Source organism: Rhinolophus sinicus, linkage group LG04, assembly GCF_036562045.2.
Source record: "Rhinolophus sinicus isolate RSC01 linkage group LG04, ASM3656204v1, whole genome shotgun sequence".
NCBI lineage: Eukaryota > Metazoa > Chordata > Mammalia > Chiroptera > Rhinolophidae > Rhinolophus > Rhinolophus sinicus.
In genome coordinates this window covers 95,195,282-95,220,343 of record NC_133754.1, presented here as the reverse complement: position 1 = coordinate 95,220,343, position 25,062 = coordinate 95,195,282, and the positions used below count along the sequence as shown (strand labels likewise).

At 35.7% G+C, this 25,062-nt stretch overlaps 1 protein-coding gene across 2 annotated transcripts in view; it reads right to left on the bottom strand.

The window, feature by feature from the left end:
* Positions 1–25,062, bottom strand: part of STARD13 (StAR related lipid transfer domain containing 13) — a 492,881-nt gene that overhangs the window by 352,730 nt on the left and 115,089 nt on the right. The gene's annotated exons all lie outside the window — the stretch shown is intronic.

Genomic DNA, 25,062 nt, shown 5'->3' with positions numbered 1-25,062 from the left:
TAAAAGCAAAGTCAAAAGTGTTTTAAAAATTGAAATAAGATGTAGCTCACACAGAGCCACATTACTTTTTAACTTTTATGATCTTAGTCTATATATTTTGTAATAGTAGGGAACAAATTATAAAATTATATTTCTGAAGGTTAGCTGTGGAAATAAAATGATTATAAACATATTAGCATAAAGAAAATCCTAAACTTTTCAAGTACAGTAAAAGCTCTTTTTCCAGAATGTTGGATAAATTCTTATAAAATTGGAGTAATTAAGTTTGTCTTCACTAACTCGTCTCATCATTTGGAAATCTTCCACATCTCTCTATGTCCAAGTTTCTTATATAAGTTACTTAGAAGCTTCTATTGCAATATTCTGTCCTGGTGTATTTCCTTTAGAAGTATCAACTTCTGCAGAAGCAGTAAAGGTTGGAAATGTGAATTATTCATTTAACAAAAATTTTAGTCATTGATCATAAGTCTGTCCTTTGGGGTGGGGAGGCAATAAATGATCTAGAATAAACAGACTTGTATATGACTCTAGTCCTGCCAAATACTACCTATATAAACTTGGACTTAATTTCCTCAAATCTTAATTTCTTCACCTGTAAAAAAATACTTTCAGGCATTTATTGAACATTTCTTTGTGCCTGGCATATTCAGCCAATGGAATGTGAGTACACAGAAACATGCTAAGTCTACGTAGAAGTTTTAAATGTGCTGCTTGGAAACTATATTTCTTTTACTCATGATGCTTGCAGCAACTCCTAGAAGAGAAAGAATGGAATATAACAATGGGAATAATAACGATATGGGAATGTAATGGTAGCTACTATTTTTTTTGACAGGCACTCTTATGTATTTTATATACCGGGGTGCCAAAAAAAATGTATACACATGACTTGTATTCATCTTTTGTTATTGGTATATATTGAGTACTACAATTTTAATAGTTTTTCCCTTTCTTAAAATGTGCATTTTTTGGCACCCTCTGTATATATATTTTTGAGAGAATCTTCTGATTTGTTCTTTTTCATAGAAATTTGTTAGCTTAAGATGTGTCTGGGAAAGGTTTGAGGACATATAAGAGTGTACACACTTCTGCCCTTTAGAAAAGGCCATGAGGAAGCTAACGGGGCCATGTCTTATTTCAAGTACACAGTGACTTTAAAAGGTGTGAAAGCTATTAGATTTGAGATAAAACAGCGACAAACTAGACCGTTGAACAGGCAGCCAGCGGAGCTGACAATACAATGAGTTGGCCATTGAGTTGCCCAATGAGTAAGTACCACACTCTTTTGATTACTGCTAAAGTCTATCTCTGCCAGCTGGTGTAGACAGTTTGACAGCAGCCTGGAGGAACAGCGCTGTGGGCTCATTTGTAAAATGAGGATGACACTGGCACCTATTTCAATAGGTTGCCGTGCATTGCATGAAAGTCCCATAAGCACCGCTGTAGTTGCTGCTGTTGTTATAACAGCAGTTTGGGGATAGTCCTCTTTTCCTTTGGGACGTTAGAAAAACTTATTCAGGAAAAACTATCATTCAATGACAGAATAGTAAACACAAGATCGCATGTGTGATACTTTCACATATAGTACCTCACTTTTTTCTTCTCATCAACTCTGTGAAGTGAGTTTGTTGGTCTAACCTTATAAAAGAATTCCCAAACAGAATGACTTGCTGAACTAGGATCACACAGCCAATGAAAGTGCTAAGATCTCTTGAATCTTCTAGTGATTTCTCTAGTCCACCGTATTTCTCTTTGTATCCTGGCCCAGCCCTACCACCACGGCCTTCCCCTAAATCCCAGTGATGCTCTAGTCTATCATAGGCCATTGTTCAGCTGGTTAAGAAGCTTGGGATCCTTTTAGTCTTAAAGATGATAAATAGGTGTGGATATTAGGAAATGGGACTAAATGTGCAGAAAGGAATCACCATTACAACCTGGCAGCAATCTAGAGCTCCCAGGATACAGGGATGACCATTTATATATAGTACTTATTGAATACATGTTTTTGACAATGTTATAAATAATATCCTTTTATAACATTATATTTTTTTGTTGTTACTGGAATGTAGAAATTGATTTTTCTGAATTGATGTTGTATCATAAGTATTTGCAAGGCCTTTATTAATTTATATATTGGGGAAGTTGTCTTTGTACTCTTACATCTGAGACTAATGACAGTTTGGTTTCCTTTCCATTCCTTCTACTTTTCTTTAATTTCTTTATTACTAGGCTAGGACCTCTAGTCAGTGTTGATTAGAGGTAGTAAGAGAAGACATCCTGATCTTATTTATGATTTTAAGAATACTTCCAATGTTTTTCCATTTAAGTGTGATTGTATGGGATATATATATATATGTGTATATATACATATATATGTATATATATACATATATATGTATATGTATATATATATATGTATATATATATATACACACACACACACATATATATATATATATAAGGCTGTTCCATTCTTTTGATCAAAAATTTTAATATGAAAGAAAGTTGAATTTTACTGAAAGCATTTTTCTCCATCTATAGATGATCAAATTTTCTTCTTTAATCTCTTAATTTATAAATGACACTAATTAATCTTATAATGATAAACCAACCATACATTCCTGTATGATATTATCCAAGTACGCTCTAGTCTTTGAGATTTAACATAACGAATGTTGGAATTTTTCAAATACCCCTGAGATAACTACACTTATCAATGAACTACAGTAATATACTCATATTTATAACTATTAAAACATCCTTATATTCATGAGATCAACTATGCTTGGTTGTGAGAAGCATTTCCTTTTAATCTTATTGAATTTAGTCAGGCGGTATTTTTTTGTATTTTTGCACCCATATTCATTTTTGTCCTCTATCAAGTTTTTGTATCAAGAAGACAATAGTTTCATGAGATAAATATGGAAGCTATGCATCTTTGTAAAAGAGATACAGAAAATGTATATTGCATGGGATTATTCATTCCTTGAATAGTTCAAAGAATTCACAGGCAAAACAGTAGTTTTTTGATAACTTGTTTAATTTGTCCCATTAGTTTGTGTTCTATTCTGCTTTGTAAGTCCTAAGTGAATTTTGACAATACATATTTTAATATAACATTGTCTATTACATTAAGTCTTGCAAAATTTATTAGCAGACTTATGTAGACTCTTGTGCTTTAAAAATCATATTAGAGCTGATATTATATGTTATATTATAGCTTTCTTGTTCCTAATTTTATTTATGTTGTTTAGTGGAAAGAGCCTAGGCTTTAGGTTAGACAGAGTGATCACTAAGGTAGATAAGTCATCTTGCTTGTTAAAGCTCAGCTTAATCACCGCTGCTTCTGGGAAACCTTGCAGCACTCCTGGCAAATATTTCTGTGGATTCCTGTACTTCCTCTATCAAATAATTTGGCTCACATTATTATTGTAATGTGTTTAATGAGTAACTTCTATGATAAATCGTAAGCTCTATGAGAGTAAAAAGGAAGTCTAATTTACCACCAAGCACAATGTCTGAAACAGCGAGCTCTCAATAAATCTTTATTGAATGAGTAATTACACTTGTGTGCATGTATGTCTCTGCCTGTCTCTTCCATAAGACCACATGGTCTTATATGACTTTTACAGCTATCATATCAAAGAGCAGAAGAGTGATTAAAAATGCCAGCTCTGGAGCTAGAGTGCAGGGTTCAAAACCAGGCTCTGCCACTCACTTGCTGTGTGACTATGAACAAATTACTTTCCTTCTCTGTACATCAATTGTCTCATCTGTAAAACCAGAAATAACAATGCTTTGTATTCAACTGGATTGTAGGATTTTATATGTGTAAAGCACTTGAAAAAAGTATCTGGCACACAGTAAGTGATGAACTAATGATAGGTATTATTATGTTAGTACATGACAACTAAACGAGTGAATAAAACAACAATGAACCTGTAAAAATAGAGAAAATAAAGACAATACTTGCTATGCCCCTAGGCTGTTCTGATCAAGTGATGAGAGTTTTAAATAAAGACAACCACTTGAAGTGTTTTATTAAAATCATTAAAAATGGGAAGTCCCAGTGGCTACAAGGAACTATTTTTTTCTTTGGAAAAAGTGAGAAGGCCAGAAAAATATGTAATTAGGTTTTGTCCCTTATTGGAATTTTTATTTTATATTTTAGCCTCTACTACAATACTAGATTATTTTAAATAGTTTTAATAGCTTAATATTTTTGTAACTACAAAATAACTGAATGAGAAGTTTTCTTCAGACTTGATAGCTCCTTGGGAAATAATCTCTAATTTTCTAAATATGGTTGTTTGTTTTTTGTTTTTTTTTTCCCCTAGGTCTTCATGCATTACCTACTTTCTGTTGTTCATGTATTATTCAAACAATGTTTCTTCATTTGTTTTGCTCGTGGACAAGAAAATTTTAAAATGCTGTCCTTGTAGTCACTTCTAAAGGTTGTAAGGTATAGGTATTAGTCCTAGAATATTAAACTTCACTGATGCAATAACCATTGAATATTTTCTCCTACATACAACTGAGCCATGACATAGGATTGCAAGAAGCCAATAATGAAATTCTCTTCCTAATCTTTGTCCAAATTTCATATAAAAAGACTTGAAAAAAATTCCTAAGATGTTTACATTTATACAAATACAGCAAAGAATGAGGTGATTTAGTGTTGTTGCTGTCCAAGACTAGAGAGATAAAAGACAAATTATTTTACTCATTCTGCAATTTTCAGAATAAAGAAAAAAAAAGGAAAATGAAAATACAAAAAGATAATCATTTTATTTAACAATTCGAGGACGTTTCTAAAGTGCAATATACAATACTCTAATTTTATATAATATTTAAAAGTATAGCATGCCACTGTTTAATTTTCTCTTTTGCAAAGAAGAATCTCAATAATTCACTGATTTAGAAATGGAAGACCATCATGTCTGATTTTTTCAAGAAAAGCTCAACATGTATAAAGAAAAATCCGTATTTTAAAACATTTAAAATACTGGCTATTAATATCCAGTTCAAACAATAGGTATAAACAATATAACATACCAAATACAAATGAAGTGAGCCAAGGTTAAAGAGCTATGCATAGACTGAAAGTCACCCTCGCCATTTATTTTTCAATTGGTAGACCTGTTTTTTATCTCAAAAAAGAAGCCCATTTAATTAACCTCCAGGGAACATTAAAAACACAAAGAAGAAATTCAAGTACATGTGAAAGTTTTCCTGAGTTGAGCTAAAATAATTTGTTCTTCCCATAACTGAGACTAATTTTATCCTGCTAAGTGACTAAGACATACTTGATTCTAGATCTACCTGAGAAATGAGAGGTCTTCCATCATTTCATGTTCCTACTGCTGACACAAAATTCCTCTTCTCTATCACAATAATTCTAACTACCATTTATTTTGTGCTTATACTCGTATTTAGTGTAGTGAAAGCAGGCTGCTACCTAAATTCAGGTCACAATTCCTCTGCTTACTGTTCTGTGACCTGAGCAATGTATTTAAATTTTCAATGTCTCTGCTGTCTCATTGGATTTAAAATGGTAGATATTAATAGGACCTACTCATGTGGTTTTATTTATTACTTCCCACTTTATTTTTTGGCCCATATTTTACCCAAGATATTGTCAGCATTTCAGAATGCCAGAGTTCTGTGTAATATTCTCTGTAAGAATTATGACTATACCCTTTCTAATGGATCAAGTACTGTAAAAGTCACCAGTGACTCAACATGAACAGATTATGAAGAAAGGTAGTGCCATGCTGACTGAAGAACCCAAATGTCTCTTTCAAATCCCATAATGTGATCCACTGAAGACGGATACAGAAGTGATGGAATAAAACATGAGATGTGCAAACACAGAAGACTCACGATGACATAGTTGTACATAGTGACATATAAGACAAGCTTTTGCAGTCTCATGGCTTTATTTTTCTCTTGTACATAGTTGATTTAGGTATCTGCATCTTAATGGCTTCCTTAGGCAAAATATCTTAGGAGCCACTCAATTCCTGTCTCGTCTCATTCATTCATTCTTTCATTCATTCACCAAGCACTGTCCAATCACAGAGAAAACAAAAATAAACATTCCCTTGAAAAGTTCTAATCGAAGGAGAAAGGATCACATAGACAAAATATTACAAGGATTTAAGCCAAAGTACGTATGCACAAAATGATATGAGAACACAGACAAAAGAGCAAATAATTCTGCCTGGGGAAAAGGAAGAATGTATAGAGGAAATAACCTTTAAACTGAGTTTTGAAGGAAGAATAGTAGTATTTCAGGGGAAGGGAACCCCAAAGGCATGAAAGCACAAAAAGAATACAGCATGTTCAAAGAATAGCGAGACTTTTTATCTGACCCCATCTGAAGGTGTCTAGAGGATAACAGCAGCAGATGATGTATAAAGGTAAAGGGGGCTGCCAGATAAGAAGCCACATATTAAGGAGTTTGACTTTTCTCTGTAGGTAATGAGAACCCTGTGGATTTTCTTTTTTCATTTTTTTTTTGGTATTGTATTTTACAACTGAAAACATTTAAAAAAATATGGGAAGACGACATAAATATCAAAATTTCAAACATGCATAATAGTCATCAGTATCCCAACATTTCTTGTTTGAGCTCACTCAACTCCCCCTTGCCTTTGGCCCCTCCCTTTTTTATTAAAGCTTTTTCAATACAATATTCTAAAAAAGAGATATAGAAAAGCACACAAAACAGATGCATGGCTTAATGTATTACCCAAAGGTGAAAAATCTTTTAATTGCCATTGGGTCAAGAAGTAGTTTGCCAGAACTTTCCCAGCACCCACCCTCCTCCTCCCACCAAAAACCCTCCACGTACTCTATACCAGGGGTGTCAAAACTGCAGCCCGTGGGCCAACTGCAGCCCATGTTAATTGGCCTGCAGCAAATTCCAAAAATATATTTAGTTTACTTAAATAAACCAGGTGAGGCAATATGTACTTCACTTCGAGTGAGTGGCCCGGCTGTTTGTGTATTTTACTGCATATGGCCCTTGGTAAAAAACGTTGAAAAAAGTTTGGACACCCCTGCTCTATACCAATTGCAGTCTCATTCTTCCTCCAATAAGGAAGCATTATCCCGACTTTTATCAGGACAAAAGAGCATTATCTTGCCACTTTATATGTATCTTTTAATATGCCTTTTAAGTCTCTTTTAATCTATAACATTTTTTTTTTGGCTGTAATTTATGTTGAAAAAACCAAGTTTTCTACTCTGCAGAGTTTCTCACTGAATTTTGCAAATTCAATATTTGAGTCTTTCACTTCATTTATTAGTTTTCAAGATGAAATAGTTGTCTACATCCTCCAAAAAGGATAGTTAGGTTTTTAAAAATTATCAGTATGAATTCATGGATTTAAACATATTTGATGAGGTTCAATCTGCTGCAATTGTTCTTTTCATGATTGAAGTTCAAACTGTCCTATATTTGACCAGTGAGAGCCTTTTCAAGGTAGCTCCTGAGACCCTACCATATTTCCCTGAAAATAAGACAGGGTCTTATATTGATTTTTGTTACAAAAGACACATTAGGGCTTATTTTCAGGGGATGTCTTATTTTTGCATGTCCAACAATCTACATTTATTCATGTACAACAATCTACATTTATTCATTTATTCATATACAAAAATCTACATTTAGTCAAAGACAGTCATGTTATCTTTTTCTGGAACATCATCATAACTCTCCAAACCCCGAATTCCAGCTTGAATTTCTTGCAACTCCATTTTCTGTAGAACCGTTGGCCTCAATCTCTCATGTCCAGCAACAGAGTTCTCCTTAAATGAGCACTTCTTGTCCATGTAGCTGCTCATAGTGCACTGGCAACACAGCTGTCAGTGATTGTATCCCATGAATTCTTCACCCAAGTCACGACCGCTTACAGGCTAGGCTTCACAAAGTTTCCATGCTGATTTCTCTCCATTCTATTTTCAATGGAGTCATTGATTTCCATACACAAATCGTCCTTGACTGGCTTGTTTATTGCAATATCAAGAGTCTGGAGATAGGCAGTCGTTCCTGCAGGAATCATTATTTCATCTATTCTTCTCTCTGCAAGGAAGTTCTTCATGTCTTTAGCGCGGTGAGTGCTGGCTGAATCCTAGACTAGCAGACCTCTTTGGACACCTTGCAAAATAAGTGGCAGCATTAAATCAACCCACTTCCTTATAACTGCTTGTGTGCACCAGGCTTTTTTGGTTTCAAGAATATAAATGCCTGAAACACGTTCAACTTTATCTTTCTTGCCCTTAGTGATGATTAGAGGTGGGGCTTTCTTTCCATCCAGACGAATTGCCAAAATACAGGTAACACATGCACTTTCGTAACCAGTGGAGGGAATGTAGATTGACGAGGCACCCCTCTAATCAATTGTCGATTGAGATCCTTGGCCCATAAACACTGCAGTTTCATCCATAGCAGTCATGTTGGAGAGTTGGTATTTAGAACAGTTGATGCCATCAACAAAGGACTTGAATGAAAGTGCACATTTAATAACATCAGTAGGTTCCAGCTTGAACAGTGTTGTCGATCTTAGAGACAGTTCATGGCGCTGAAGGAAGCCATCCAGCCAGTGTTATGATGCTTTGAATTCTTCTGGGGATATTTCTAACCGTGGTGCCATTGCAAGGCCAAATGCTTGAGTATCAGCCCTGCGCACAACCAAAGCCTTTGCTCTCCTGTCAGCAATCCATTCACAGATGATGTCTTCCAGCTCAGGAAATAATGGTTGCTGACCTGATCCACACTTGTGCTTCTTAGCATTTCCCTCGTTCACCTGTTGACCAAGGTTATCATACTCTGCTTGCCATTTTCGGACCATTCGGAGATCCAACTTCTTCTCTTTTCAGAAAGCCATAAGATTCTTGCCCTGGGAGTCCTCCACGATTCCTTTCTTGTACTCGATGGAATAGCTCTTTCTTTTTGCACTCATCTTGTCTTGGGGTCAAAATGTTAGTCCTTTTAAATCTACCATTAAATCAAGTGTTAACTGAAGACTTAAGAGACAGGAGTGGCAACAAAAATTATGACAGTTAAGAATGATGGTCCGTCCACAGAAAAACGATGAAAAATTGCAGGCAACAAAATTCAGAAAACATTTCTTTATTTCACATGAGTGCATTAAATATGTCTGTTACAACACAGAATGCATTGAATCATGAAGATTCATATTAGACACAAACACGTCCGTTCGTTATCAAGTGTGCACATATTCGTGTGTTGTGTCTGCACCCCAATTGGTCATTCGGCAGTAAGTCTCAAGTGCATCTGTTTACATAGGCATTTACCTCTCGTCTGAAGGCGCATGCTTGGGTATTTACAAATACTTAATTATAATTTATATTATCATTTAAGTATTAATGTCAATATTATTTATATTTAATTATATATCATTTTATAATTCAATATGTCCATCGTGTGTTGCAACGGATGTACTACTGTGTTTCCCAAAAAATAAAACGTAGCTGGACACTCAGCTCTAATGTGTCTTTTGGAGGAAACATTAATATAAGACCCAGTCTTATATAAGACCGGGTCATATTATAGTATTATATTATATTATATTATATTATATTATATTATATTATATTATATTATATTATATTATAGTAAAATAAGACCAGGTCTTATGTTGATTTTTGCTCCAAAAGATGCATTAGAGCTGATTATCCTGCTAGGTCTTATTTTCGGGGAAACACGGTAAATGTGCCCGTCTGGCTGATGATCTTAACTGGGGCTTATTTTTGGTTAGGGCTTATATTACGAGCATCCTGAAAAATGATGCTAGGGCTTATTTTCCAGTTAGGTATTTTCAGGGAAATATGTTAGTACTGGTTGATAGTTCCCTTGCCATGATATGACAACGCTTGAGGCTCATTTTGTGTTTTTCTTCCCCTAAACTTAGAATTAGAAATTTTTTTAAGAAAAATAAATTGGTTTCTTTTAAAGAGGAATCGTATTTCAAGAATGCAATCTGCACAATAGTGATACTGGGTTGGTCATTGGTTTCTAGTTATTTTCAAGGAAAGGAGGAAGGTCGGGGGGAGAGACTTCATTGAGTCATAGTGATAATTCCAATTCAAATTTAAGATTACAGAACTTTTAACCTCTAAGCTATTACATCTGTATCTCCATTCTACTCTGAGAATATTAGTTCTCAAGTATATAGGCTATGATAGAAATAGATCATTCTAAAATTACTCTTTAGTTTTTATCTTGTATTACACGATAGTCTCAAAATAACAATGCTAACACCACTGTCATGAGTACTGAAAACACTGAAAAATTTATTTCTCATGTTATCCCCAATTCTCCCTCTCTTCCCACTTTTTTTCAGCCATTAATATACTATACTCTTAGCCTTCATTTAGTCTCAGTTCTTCTAAGAACTATATATTTAATGCTTAACACCAGTATTTATGTTGATGTCTTTCTGATCTTTTGGTTACCTGAAGTTCTTTCTCTAGTAAATTCTACAGAAAGGGCTAATGAGTCCTTGTGCCCTTTTTACTTGAAAGTCAGTTTTGCAAGATATAAAATACGTGGCTCAATTTTCTATTCTTGAGAATCTTAAGAAATAAGGGAATCTTATTTTGATTACAGTGTTGCTCTTGAAAAGTCTAATTATTTCATTTAAATGTCTTATAAATCATGTGCTCTTTCTTTCCCTCCTAGATATTCAAAGAATACTTTTCTTTAAAAGCCAGTAATTGTACACTAGAATATCTTGGGATTAGTCATTCTGCGTTGATATTCTTAGGTATATGGTGAGCTCTTTCAATACAACTTCAAATCCTTTTTATTTCAGAAGTTTTCTTGGATTATAGTTTTTAGCATTTTTTTCCAGTCCCTTGACTTAAGTTTTCTTCTTTTATGGCTTATGCTATTAGTGCCTTTTCAGAAATTTTTCTATCCTGAAGTCATAAAAACGTTCTAGAAGTTTTAAAGCTTTGACTTTTACTCGTAAGCTCTTAATATTCCTGTAATTGAGGTGTTTTGTTTTTGTATAGTGTGATGTATATAAAATTCTGTTCATGAAAACATAGAGAAATTTGTCATTTGAGTTATTAAAAGTTGAACTTCCAAGGAACTGTTTATTTGTATTTCATGGAATTATGAATTAGTCTGGGTTGGTCATTCATATCTGGTTTCTGATTCAGACATAAGGAATGTAAAAGTGTAGCAGTGGCCATGTTGGCTTAAAGCAGCACAGCAGAGAGAAAGAGCCCTGTTAGGAGCTAACTCTTCTACACACAGTCAGTCCAAGGAAGGACAAATGGTTCTTGTGAAACAGATGTGCAACATCCAGAGGAAGAGATCAGCCAAGAAATCTCTTAAAAGGGGACTACTTTGCCCAAGAGATACACTTAAAAGAGAGGCTAAGTGTTGGTTGAAGTCCTAAGTGGCCACTCAGGAAAAAGGCCAATCTTTGAATATTATAGCTGGAGATTCCAGGCAGAGAAATCTAAGGAGGCTGCTTTAAATCAGTTGAAGTCCCAAGAATGCCAATTCCAGATCACTACAGTAGTAACCATAAAAACCTGGGTCTTTTTCTCCAGTCCTTACAATGTTTGTCCAGCCCTGGAGGATTAGACACTGCAGTTATCCAACTGGGCAAGGAGTATTAGGGTCTGATAGGAAAACAAGGGAGAAACCAAACATTGCAGGCCTCTCAGCTTGAAACAGGTCTCAGCAGTGGGAAAGATCAGCTTTAAATTAGGTAAAACTGTATGGAGTTCCAATACAGTTTTGAGATTCTGAATATGTAAATGAGACACTTCTTGTGCCCAAATGTTACCAGAGGATGATTTTGTTTTTTAAGAATGATTGGAAAAGCTATGAGACCCTCCTGAGAAATCATTTAAAAGATAAAGAAGAAACAGTCATTGAGTAGACTTGAAAGGAAGCAGTTAAGAAAAAAAAAATGTAGCTTTCTATTCAGTCTATAGTTGTTCCCATTCAGAAAATGATTACATTTGGTAAAATAAACAAATGAATTCATGCTGCTATAAGTTGAATAGGCTAGTGAGTACATGGTTAGATCACAGGTGAACTTATCCCATGGACTTTGATTACAATTTCATGGTATTTAATGTCAATTAACCTTCAAACTCTTGAGCAAACCTGACCTCTTCCATGGAGAAGCCAACCTGATCCTGACTGTACTACTTGAGACAGTGTACAGAAAGCTCTAGGCATATATTGAGCCCTCAACAAATGGTAGGTCTAATTCGCATGCCCTTCATTGCTATTACAGCCTGAGAAATACTCTTGATCATACCGTGTTTCCCCAAAAATAAGACCTCGCCGGACCATCAACTCTAATGCATCTTTTGGAGCAAAAATTAATATAAGATCTGTCTTATTTTACTATAAGACCAGGTCTTATATAATAACATAATATAATGTAATGTAATATAATAAATATAATATTGGGTCTTATATTAATTTTTGCTGCAAAAGATGCATTAGAGCTGATTGAAAATAAGACCTAGCTAGGTCTTATTAAAACAAGACTGGCTAGGTCTTGTTTTCAGGGAAACAGGGGTAAGTTATTTGCCATTAGGTGAGTGTCTTTTTCTCCGATTACTATGAAAGTTCATCAGAATACTGGTCGGAACTTTATGCTTAGACATTTTTAATAACTGATGACCAATCTATAAGTAGAGATAAGCAGAGTTAGGACATCACAATAGAAATGCTTTGGGGTAGGCAAGGGAAGCCAATCAGCAACCCTGAAATTGCACCTTTTGTTAGCCCAGTCAACTTTCCACTTCCTAGTCTCAGATTTCTCACTATCGATTGAATGTCTCTTAGTTTTATGCCCTGGAGTCTCCTACCATAAAACATTAGACCTTTAAAAATGTTATTTTGGGGTATCAGACTTTTAGAAGATCTTCTTTGGAAAGGCACTCAAGCTTAATGGCAGCCAAACAACTTAACTGGGTGATGCACTGCTGTGTGTAAAGTTGCCACTAAGTAGTATAAGAGTATCATACACAAAACAAGGAAAATAGTGGGTAAAGAAGTAAGACAGAAGAGACGAGTATAAATGTTAACACCACAGGTAGACTTTCAAATTCAACATTTTTTGAAAAGGTCTCTTGCTTTTCAATTATTTAATTTAGTCAAGCAATTCTTATTTTAAAGACGTTTCAAACTAGATAGCTTGTTATTTTTCATGCATTTTTAGGCCTATCTTTTGTGATTATGTACAATGTGAGGTAGGAGGAAAATAACATTTTTAAAATTTCCTTTATATACACACGTATAATCCACTTTTGAAACACTACTAAAAATGGTTGTAGAACATTTCAATGGTCTTTGGATATACTTACTACCTCCTTGATCTACTCACTAAATGCCTATTATAATTACCAAGTACTATTATAATGACAGTAGGGATTGTGTCTGTTTTAACATTATTTTACAAAGACCATATTCTTTCATTATTCTATAAATTATGATCCCCTACCATGCAACCTATTCATCACAAAGGAAACATTAACCCCAAAGAGGGAGCAGTAGGGGAAACTAAAATGAACTATTTTTTCGATTAAAGAAGACATTATTCTTTTCTAATCTAATTTACTTTTCCAAATTCCAGACAAAATACAAGGAAAAGCAAAAGTGGGTTTTCATTATTAAATCTACATATGACTAGCCAAAAATAAAAACAGAAGTAAAAAAGCACTAATTGAAAATTTTAGCCCCAAGTCCTCATTTGAATGATAATATTGATTGAATGATAATATTGATGATTTAATAGTGTAGGATGAGTAAATATTTAATCATGATGATGATTAAAATGCTGATGATTTTAAGCAATTTAGAAGAGTTACATGCACTTACTTCAAATTAATACACTTAAGTAAAAGACAATTTGTATTTTAAGTTTTATCACTGAAAATCAAAGGCAATCAATTAAAGATATTATTATTTAATAACTCAAAACATAACTTCAAGAAGCTAAAAATTGAGAGTAATTGTCAATTTATTATTTTAATTAAAAAAACCCTTAATTATGTGAATAAAAGAGATGAAACAAAGGTGTTTTCCAAAGTGGGAGAAGGGGTAGTTCTTGGAATATATTCATTGCTTTGTACTACCGTCAACTTTATTTTGAACATATAAAACTTACATTCTTTCTCTTATCACAAAAGCTGAAGTAAATACGTTCCAGTCCTCAATATGATTTTTTGTGTTTGGGGGATAAAGGGAATTTTGCACCCTTATTTATGGCTTCTTCTTATTTCTCTACAATAACCCCATTCAGGGAAATAAAAGGCACATTTGTTTTACAGATCCCATCTAAGCACATTACAAAAGGCGAGATGGCTGCCAGAAAATCTATACTTAAACTTACTGGAATGTAACAGGACTGTGCAATCCCTTATAGAACACAGAGAGGTCAGATTTAACACTCTGGCTTGACCTCATCATGATCTGGAATAAGAGCATTTAGTGATTTTTTAAAAGACATTAATAGAGCAGGGTTATGGGAAAGCTACTCGAGATTTGACATTTCATTTTTTGTGTGTGCATGTAAGTGAATTCAATATATGACTATTCCAACAGAAATACAAACAAGTCAAGTTTACCCAATTATAGAATAGACGATTAAATGTCAAACCCCAGTGATACAATTAGAGAACTGTAAACTCAAAAGCAGAAAACAAAATGGTGAAGCAAAATAGAAATGGTGAATAAGATGACTAAATTGTGTTGTCATTACTTCTTTGCATATGTATTTTTAAAGCAAGGAAATTAAGAAATTTAATCAATGCAACATAATTTGGACCATTTTATGAAAAATACTGTAAGAATATTTTTATTTTACCTATTCCTAGCCACATTTGTTTATTCTATGATTAGGAAAATGAAAAACAAACCACCAAGTGATAAAGGAAATCAGCCTCACAAAATAGAATATTGAACTTTGAAAGGTATTTTCTTATCATGAGAGAATCTCCTATTATATCTGAGAATGTTATCAAATTATTCAGTCCATATTTATTGCATAACTATTATGCTCTCTTGGTAGGGTAGGAATTAGGTAGACACTAGGGATGAGAGCAGACATAGTAAGAACGGAAGACAGTGTTTATATTCGAGGGCCTTACAACTGTGTTTGAGCTAGACCAATCTAAAGAGATAATTCTTGTAGGAAACATTCAATTATAAAACAAACTGTTTTCCTCTTTAAAGAAAAAAGAAAGCCCTCTGCCAGCACACCAAACAGAACTTCCCTGTGATGTTTGCTAACAGCCTATCCTCCAATCTCTGGACAAATCAGGCTAATTATTGATACACTAGAGCAGAGTTCAAGTTCCATTCTGTCATATAGTCTTTTTTTTAAAGATATTTTTGGGGAAGGGAAACAGGACTTTATTGGGGAACAATGTGTACTTCCAGGATTTTTTCCAAGTCAAGTTGTTGTCCTTTCAACCGTAGTTGTGGAGGGCGCAGTTCATGTCATATAGTCTTCTAAGTGAAGCTGCTCCCATATATACTGTTCTATAGGTTTGTTAGTAACAAACGGCAATTGGAAGCCATTCATAAAGAGCTCCTTTATATCAATTTCTATTCTAGGTAACAAAAACTATTTCAGGATTCATTAAATAGTAGCAAGAGAACAAAACCACAAAGTCTTATACTTGGAACATATGGGTGATAAAACTTTCAGAACAGTTGTGACCCTGGCTTTCAACAAAAATGGGCAAGCTATGTCTATATAGCTGTAAGTTACTGTTTCATTGTTTTTGCATCCCTTTTTGTGTATTTAGTGTAGCACTATTTTATAGGAGCTCAAATAATGTTTACTGAAAAAACAAACTGTGATGAGCAGAAATCTAGAAATATTATGGGTTCTGAAATACTGCTGTCGTGTGGACATGTTATGGCTGACCAGTTCCCCTTGAAGTTAAAATTACCTTTCTACATAAATAATAGAACCCATCATAGATCAGACACTTTACAATCGTTTTTAAATCAACAGTCACCCTGGACAATAGATACCTTCTTGTTTTTCAAATTAGGGAAACGGAGGTTTAGAAAATGTAAATAACTTGCTCCATTCCACCTATACAATCAGTGGGGAATCTGGGATGAAGTCCCATTTTGACCTTACTACAGCACAGCCATGAATTGTTGGGAAATGTTTTATGTAATTATCGCTCAAAATTACAGTAAGAAATCAAATCCATTCTGTCTGGGGCACATATATTTCTTTACTGATGTCTATAAAAAATAAAAGGATGTATTTCTTCCTGCCTGACTAAAACACTTGCTTGTGTTGTCAGAGTACCAAAGATGACAGATTGAATTTACAGCTACAGTATGGTAATGTTTGGTTTGGGTGGAAACAGAGCTACCCTGGTCCCTCTGCAGAAGGAGCAGAGGGCAGAAGGCAGAGGTAGGCAAACCCTAAAAGGAACTAAGGGTATTTCTCAGGAACACATCTGTGGCAAGAGGGTATCACTTCCAGGAGGCTCTAGCAAAACTTGTAGAAGACAGCAAGCCACTGGCATGTCTCCTGGAGTATTTCTGATGTTTAGGGAAAATGGTGACATTGGTATACAAAACGGGCAGGACCTTCATTGGTATCATTGAGACTCTCAGATTAAGGAGGACTTCCACTTCTGCCAATGATGGACTTCTTTTTTTTTAATCACACCTATTCTCTTAACTGTGAAGAGTTAGAAAAGCTGGGTAAAAATACAAAAAGGATCTTTTTGATGGCATCTTGAGAGGACATGATTCTGGAACAAAGGTGTGGGGAAGTCTGCCCATGTTCAACTATATTTTTCCCCTTGACTCATTTGACAATTTGGAAGCTGTTCCAGAGGCTGAGGAATAACTCAGAAAGTGGCAGATAAGAAGCACAGAGGCTGAAAATTGCTGTCAGGAGTCCAGTGGTTCTGAGAAAATAAAAACTGGAGTTCAGGGGCAACTAAGGAGAAACAGCCTTTGAAAACAACTCAGGCTTTTAGCTGGGACACAAAAAAAGGCCACCCTAAGAATAAGAATGAATTTGAAATGGACTAGATCTAACAGACTGAAAACCACATAAAGATGTTTTGCTCCTTGCCTAGCTTCCTAACAGAAGCAAAAGTAAAATCCTTTATGGAAGTAAAAAACATCACTCACTCAGAGCCTATTTTTTTTTTTTAATAAACAAAGACAGCATTTCCATTAAGAATTTCTGGGCATACCAGGAAATTGGATAAGAAAAAGACTAAATATTGGAGTTATTAGGCAAAGACTTCAGAATTTCATTAGACAAGCAGAATCTATAAATGACAATCAAATGAAAATCCTAGAACTGAAAATATAATATCAATGAACTGGAAATTTGAATTAAAAATTTATTTATAATAAAAGAACATAAAATACTTAGGAGCAGATTTAACAATATATATGCAAGACCTGTATGCTGAAAATTACCAAGAGAAATTAAAGCCCACAAGAAATGGAGATATGGAGATATGCCATGATCAGATTGAAAAATTCAGTATTGTTAAGATGTCAATTCTCCTCAAACTGATCGACAGACTCAACAGAATCCCAAGCAAATCCTAGCAGACTTTTTAAGAAATTGAAACACCAATTCTAAAATTTATATTACAATTCAAAGGACTCAGAATGGCCAAAACAATTTTGAGAAAAAAGAACGTTGCATAAGTTGGCATAAGGATAGACATATACCTGTCAATGGAACTGAATATTCAGAAAAGTCAGTTGATTTTCAACCAACATGCCAACATAATTCAATGGAGCAAATGATAATCTTTTCAATAAATGCTGCTGGAATAATTGAATTGTCATTTTCAAAAAAAAGAAAAAAAATATATATGAATATCAACTCTTAGTGTTATACCATACAGAAAAAATTAACCTTCAATGGGTCATAAGCCTAAATGTAATATACTATGACTATTAAAAAAAGATAGAGGATTTTCTTTACAACTTTATGCTAAGGAACTTTAACATTTGCGTATTTTCCTAGAAAAGTACAACTTACAAAAATTGCTCTTCAAAAGATATTAAGAACATGAAAAGATGGGCCACAAATTGGGAGAGAAATATTCACAACACACACTTTGACAAAAACATGTATATAGGGGAAGAGGAAATGGAGAGTTATTAGTCAAAAGGTACAAAATTTGCTCCACAAGATGAATAAATCCTAGAGACCTAGTGCCTATAGTTAACAATATTGCCTACAGTTAACAATATTGCCTAACAACATAGTGCCTATAGTTAACAATATTGTATTGTTTACTTAAAAACTTGCTAAGAGGGTAGATCTTATGTTAAATGTCTTAAACACAAAGTAATAATAAAGAGGGCAGGAGGCAACTTTTAGAGGTGATGGGTAGGTTTATGGCATATACTGTGGTGATACTTTCATGGATGGACACGTAACTCCAAACTCATCAAGTGGTATGCATTACATATGCACAGCTTTTTGTATGTCAATCATACCTTAATAAAGAAAAAAAAGGGTAGGGGCAGCTGGATGGCTCAGTTGGTTAGAGTGTGAGCTCTGAACAACAGGGTTGCCAGTTCAATTCCCTCATGGGATGGTGGCTGTGCCCCCTGCAACTAAAGATTGAAAACGGCAACTGGACTTGGAGCTGAGCTGCGCCCTCCACAACTAGATTGAAGGACAACAACGTGGTACTGATGGGCCCTGGAGAAAAACACTTCCCTAATAAAAATTTAAAAAAAAAGGAAAAACGGGTGTACATACCATGTAAATTCCTACAACCCTATTATAAGTAAACAAACTCAATTTTTTAAATGGGCAAAAATTTTGAGCATGGTAAGTCACAAAAATAACATCACATACCCACTCAAATGGCTAAAATGAAACATAAACAATATGAAGTGTTGACTTTTGACAGACAGACCCATCAACCTTTTAAACTAGAGGGAAATGTTTAAAGAGTACAGGTGCAGGTAGAGTAGATGTTGGAAAGATGAGAATTCTTAACTTAGGTTCACATTTTTGTTTCCAATACAGGAGGAGGCAGTCATTGGTTGAGGAGGAAGTTGGTGATTTGAGGAGGGGAGAGAAAAAATGAAACATCTGGTTTAGAGAAGAGAGCAAAGTAACTTGAGAAAAGGAGTAGGATGTCTGGACAATGTGGAGAGATCATTTGGGTAAGATCTCCTTAGTTCACCCAGTCGTTCAGCTTCTGGGTGCAAGCACAGAAAAAATAAATGTGTGAGTTCATCCAAGCTCTAGTTTTGCCAAGCGATTTGAAGTCAGGACTAAAGGGTTGAGGGTATTTGCAGGGAAGTGACTTAAATGCCACTATTTATGACTGTGTGTATACACACGTGTGTGTGTGTAAACATAGAAGTAAATAATGCATTCTTTAAACTGTGAAGAGCTAGGGAAGTGTAGGTTACTAGTATAACTGGCAAAATGAAGCACTCCATCAAGGTAAGGTTGGTTGTATATGAGGTACAGGGAAGACAGAATGTACAGAAAGATAAAATAGGCAGCTAACACAATATATCCAAAGCTGAAACATGTAATGATGTAAAGAATTTGTCCCTTATTCTACACATTTAGGTCTAAAAACTATTTTTCCTCACCATCTTCCAAATCAGCCTTTCCACATCTATTACAACTTTACCCTTGACCTTCTCTTTCACGTGTTTTCTGTTTTCTAATACCTTTCACTACTTTTTTTCCTGGACCTCTTGTCTCCTGCTCACCTTATTTTTCATCAGTCAAATGGTACTGCAATATTGCCCACATTTCTTTTTGGTTGTTCACATAAACCTATGTCATGGCACTCAAGCCACAGTAGATGTCTACAACACCAGCTAACAAGACCAACAAAAAGGTTTTATTGAAAAACAATAAAATGCCCTTATTTGACTACTCAATACCATCTACCTTTCTTGTATCCCCCAGCTCATCTCTGTCTATCTTGTGTACCTGTGTTAAGTCTATTTCTTTTGCTCTTGCTTTCACAATGTCTTTAGTTAGGCCAGAGTGGAAGAGGCTCTGAAACACGAGAGAAAAGTTTACCAAGGCTTAAGAAATTTCTTCAGAGAACTTAGCATCTTACAGCTGACACTTTTGGAATTAGTCTAAAATTAAAACAGGGTGGCTACAGATTCACAGAAATTTTATTTTTGCAACGAATTTGGCTGTTTCCGTGCTGTCATCTAAATTCAAAACAAAGCTATGCACCCTCAGGAGTTACTATGGTCCATCTATTAAAAGTGTTTTTCCTCTATCTTGCAAAAATAGAAATTTCTCTTTGGAACACTTTGCACAAGTGGCCTTTAGTTAACAAAATTTGATACAACACCAAGACCATACCATAAAACACAAAATATAAAACATACATTCTGACAAGCACGATAAAGCAAATGAACTCCTGAAATTCTTAAGAGAAGAAATGCTAAAAAGCCAAAAGACAAGGTCCTTAAATAACCGAAACATGTTTTCGGTTCTACACGAATAATGTAATTTGCCCGCGTTCCTTTCCTGGTGATATCCCTACAGGCTCAGGACGATGTTTAAAGGCACAGAGTGGGTGAATCTAGACGGTTCAGGAAGATATTTAGACGGCAAAGCTGGGTCCATCCCAGCACAGGGACCGCGCCCGTTAGGCATTTGGATCGCTCAAGAGTCAAGAGGAAAATACAGCTCGAGTTTTTACCTCACATACCATTAACTTTCCACAAAGATTTTCAGAAACCTGACTCACAGCCAGAAACCAAAACCCTGTGGGCGGAAGAAAAAATAAAAACCTACTACGCCACCATTTCCGCCCTGCCGGCCAGCAAACGCGCAAACACGGAGAAAAACGCACGCGCCAGCGGCGCCTACGGTCCCAAGTGCGCAAGCGCGCGGGAAAGCCCCGCCCCCTCGCGCTCCCGCCAACGCGAGGCGCGCGCATCAGAAATCAACTCCCGCAAGGGATCGCCTGAGGCTTCCGCTCCGAGGCCAGCCGGTCGCTGGTCGGTTCCGGCTCTAGCCCCGCCCTGGCGCGGGAACCCTCCAGAAGTCTTAATATCCGGGATCAGAGGCTGGCGCTAGCGTGCATTTCCGGCGACAGGCACGAAGGTAAGGATCCGGTGACGCCTCTTCCGGTCGCCCCAGCTGTCCGGGCTCCGACTCTCGGTGCGGCAGCGCCATCTGGTGCCGAGTCTCCCGTCGCCCACTGTGAGGGCGCGTGCCTTTCTCTCAGAACCTTCCAGAGAAACCGCGGCCCCGGCTTTCCTTTCTCCCGCCGTCGGGAAAGGAGGGACACGAGTCTCCGCCTTGCCAAGTTCCTGCGCCGGAGGGACGTTGCGGGACTTGGAAGCGGAGTCCGCTTGTTCAGGGAGCTACGTATCCCCAGATGGAGAGGAAACAGTTCTTCCTTTAGTTTTAACCCCAGGAAAAAACAGTTCTGGCTTGTTTTGTTTCCTCATGCCTTGTTTCTTAGTTTGTCTTGCTTGCTGGGAAGACGGCACAGGCTTTGTGGCTTAGATTGATCTCTGCTGACGAAGCTTGTGTTTCCTTTTACCTATTAAAGCAGTGTTGCAAAGCATGCAGTGTATGTGTCTGGAGCATATGGAGAAGCAGAGAATTTAGTGGATAAATAGGCTTGGGAATTGTCAGAAAGGTAACCTCAAAAACACCCAGGCTGAATACAGTTTTGTTTGCATGGCCTGTTTCAGAGAACCAGAGAAGGAAGGTAATTTCCCCAAAGTCAGCAAAATCAACATATATTCTCCCTTGATAATGAATTCTTGTTTGAAAACCGATTTTCTCCGAAGCTCGTAGGCCTGACATTATTAGTAGCTAGAATAGAATTGTTTTCAGTGTTTCGTTGGAATGGTTCTTGAACTGAGTGTCCAAGTATATAGTGAAAATTAGTGAAATAACTTTTCCTTAGAATTCATCTAACAGAACGTGCTAACTTGACTGTTACCCCGGGCGTTTCTCCTTAGCAGTGGTTCGCGAACTTGAGCCTGGAAGGCTCATTAAAACAGATTGGCCTTAACTGGCAGTTTCTAGCTGGAGAGGTCTGTGGGGGTAGGGTTGGGTAATTGTAGCACTCATCAATTCTCTGGTGACACTTAAGCTCTTGGTACTAGGACCACACCTGGAAGGATTTAGAGTTCAAGATTGCTTTGTGGTTAATGCTCTTCATTATTGCAAAAGGAATACTGGTCATACTAAAACTGGAGAAATTAGTAGGCCTTGACCCCATTGCTGGGAAGTAGTAAACTTAAGTTCTAGAATCAGGAAAGTTCTACATAAATGAATATTCACATGTTAAAGCAACTAATACGTACAATGTGTTGTATATGTGATCATGTGATAGAGGGTGCTGTGATACCAGGTATACGAAATATTTCAATTATTCTTCAGTAATTTCTGCCCTTCACATTAGCTGTTAAAAGTCAATAAATCAGAAATGACTAGAATTAAGGATAAAATTATTTCAACATTCTAATTTTACCGTTATGTAGCTGCCAGACTCTTTCAAAAATCCTTTTGCATCTCCCCAAGTTCCCATGTTTCTCTGATTCCTCTACCAACCCTGTCCCACCCCCACCATGGCAATTACAAATTTACACAATGCTTTCATTTGTAAAAATGGTCTTGTAGAAATGGCTTGCCTAATCTTTTCTGCAGGCCTTTTAAGTTAACTCTGTCAAATCTTGATGCTGCATTTATTGATCCTGATGTAGTGAATAAAGTACACTGCTGTTAAGTTTTATCCTTGCTCCTAATTGAAATACAAATAGATAGGTTTGTTATGTTCATAGCTGAAATTATTCCTAAAACTGATAAAAAGTTTAGAATGTTAGCTCTCGTGTGACAGGCTACTATAAAAACTGATACAACCTTGATTTGGAAATTAATATATCTAAAGATCAATGAAGACAACTGAAATGCTGCATTTGCAATAATTCAGTAAGGTTTCTAGTAATCAAAAGTAATTTTAATAATGCTATTGAAGTGATTAAAGGAATGACTCAGTGTGAGCTTTGAGGACTTTAGGGTAACCACAGAGGGCATATACAACTGTGGTCCCATAAGGTTATGGTGGAGCTGAAAAATTCCTATCACCTGGTGATGTCATGGCTGTTGTAATGTAGTAGTGCAATGTATTACTCAAGTGTGTATGGTGATGCTGGATGCTGGTGTAAACAAACCTGCAGTACCAATCGTATAAAAGTATAGCACATATATTTAGAGTAGTAGGCTGTACCATCTAGGTTTGTGTAAGTGTACTCTGTGATGTTCACATAATGATGAAATTGCCTAACGATGGATTTCTCAGAACTTATTCCCATCATTAAGCAGTGCATGACTGTGATTTATCACAAAATTACATCAGATCAATTAGATTGTATCTTACATGTTTTTATAAAATTAGGTATTAATTACACATGCTTGTTTTCTCTCTGTATATTTTAGGTCCATTCACTATATTGTTTGTTTCTATGTCAGAGGCTGGATTCCCTAAATAGGTCTTGTTCTAAAGCAACTTCATGGGCTTTGGGAGTCCTCTTTATAGAAAAATACAAGGCTCGTTTTTTTGCTTTTTTTTTCGGACTTAGATATTGTTAAAGAAAAATCCACAGGCCCAAAATTCGTTCTCTATGCGCGCGCGCGCGCGCACACACACACACACACACACACACACACACACACACACACACACACAGGAGAGGCAATCACTTCCATCTTCTTCCCCCAAAGAAGAGATGTCCCAGCCCAAAATAATCCTTTCTTTTCTTTTGTTAATGGCTCCTTTGCCCCACTCTTCTTCCTATGAAAACCTTCCATTTTGTACAACCCCTCAGAAGACCCTTCTAGTTGCTAGATGGAATGTTGCCCCATTCATGAATTGATTAATAAAGCCAATTAGATCTCCAAATTTACTTGCTTGGATTTTGTTTTTTAACACTGTGAATGAGCTGAATTTCATAGACTCATTTTTACTGACAACTAAAGGCTTCTTAGTAGTAATCTGGTGAGTGAGTTATTCAGGCTTACTAAATTTGATATTCATAGAGCAAAATTATTGCATTACCACAAATAACTGAGGATTGTAATTCATTACTCCACTGAATTGTGTGGTGCCACCAACTCTTGGCAGATTTTGTAAATTTGCTCTATATGCACACATGCAGGCAGTTGGAATTTCTATGATATTCTAGAAGGCTACTTTCCTGCCAGTGTGTCATCAGTTATAGGGAGATGTTAACAATTCTTAATTATTGCTATTTTTCTATTTACATCTTTTTAGAATTATATAAAACAGAGCTACTCATTAGTAATGCTACCTACTGTCTTTTGGGAGGATTATTAAATAACTACTTTGTTGACTAAATGTAATTTTAATAATGTATAATGTTTATTTATTAGGGCTATTAACATTAGCACTTATCTTGATTAATTTTGTTACTAAGTATTATGTGAGATGACATAGTTTACTTTCAACCAAGTATTGGTGGTGTTTGAGGAGTAATTAGGTTAGGACTCCAATGTCAGACTTGCTTTCAAAAGTATTTTCTATTAATTACTTTTGAGTTCCATTTTCTGATATTTTATCTGCTGTCCTATTTATCTAAAAACATAATACATAGGACATAGATGTGTAACGAACACCTGCAGACAGAAACATTTCTCTAAGGAGAAAGTTGATTCTGTTTCTGCAGTGTCTTAACTGTTATAAATGCCTTTTCATCAATGTTATCTTTGGTACAATCAGTGAACTTGTTAATACTTTTCATTTTAGCCTAACAATACTAATATTAACATTTTTAATTCAGTATTGGGGCTTATTTTTCTATTCTTTTTGCACTGATTATGTAATCTTTTCGTCAGTTACTTGCAGCTGAATCTGTGTAGCATTAATATTGCCTTTTTGCAGGGTTTGAGTTACAGTTCTCAGACTAATCTTTTGCCTTATCTTTTAAATCTCATTAAAACTGCCTATTTCTGTCAAGTTATTCTTTGGAAATAAGTTTGACTTAATCATTCTGCT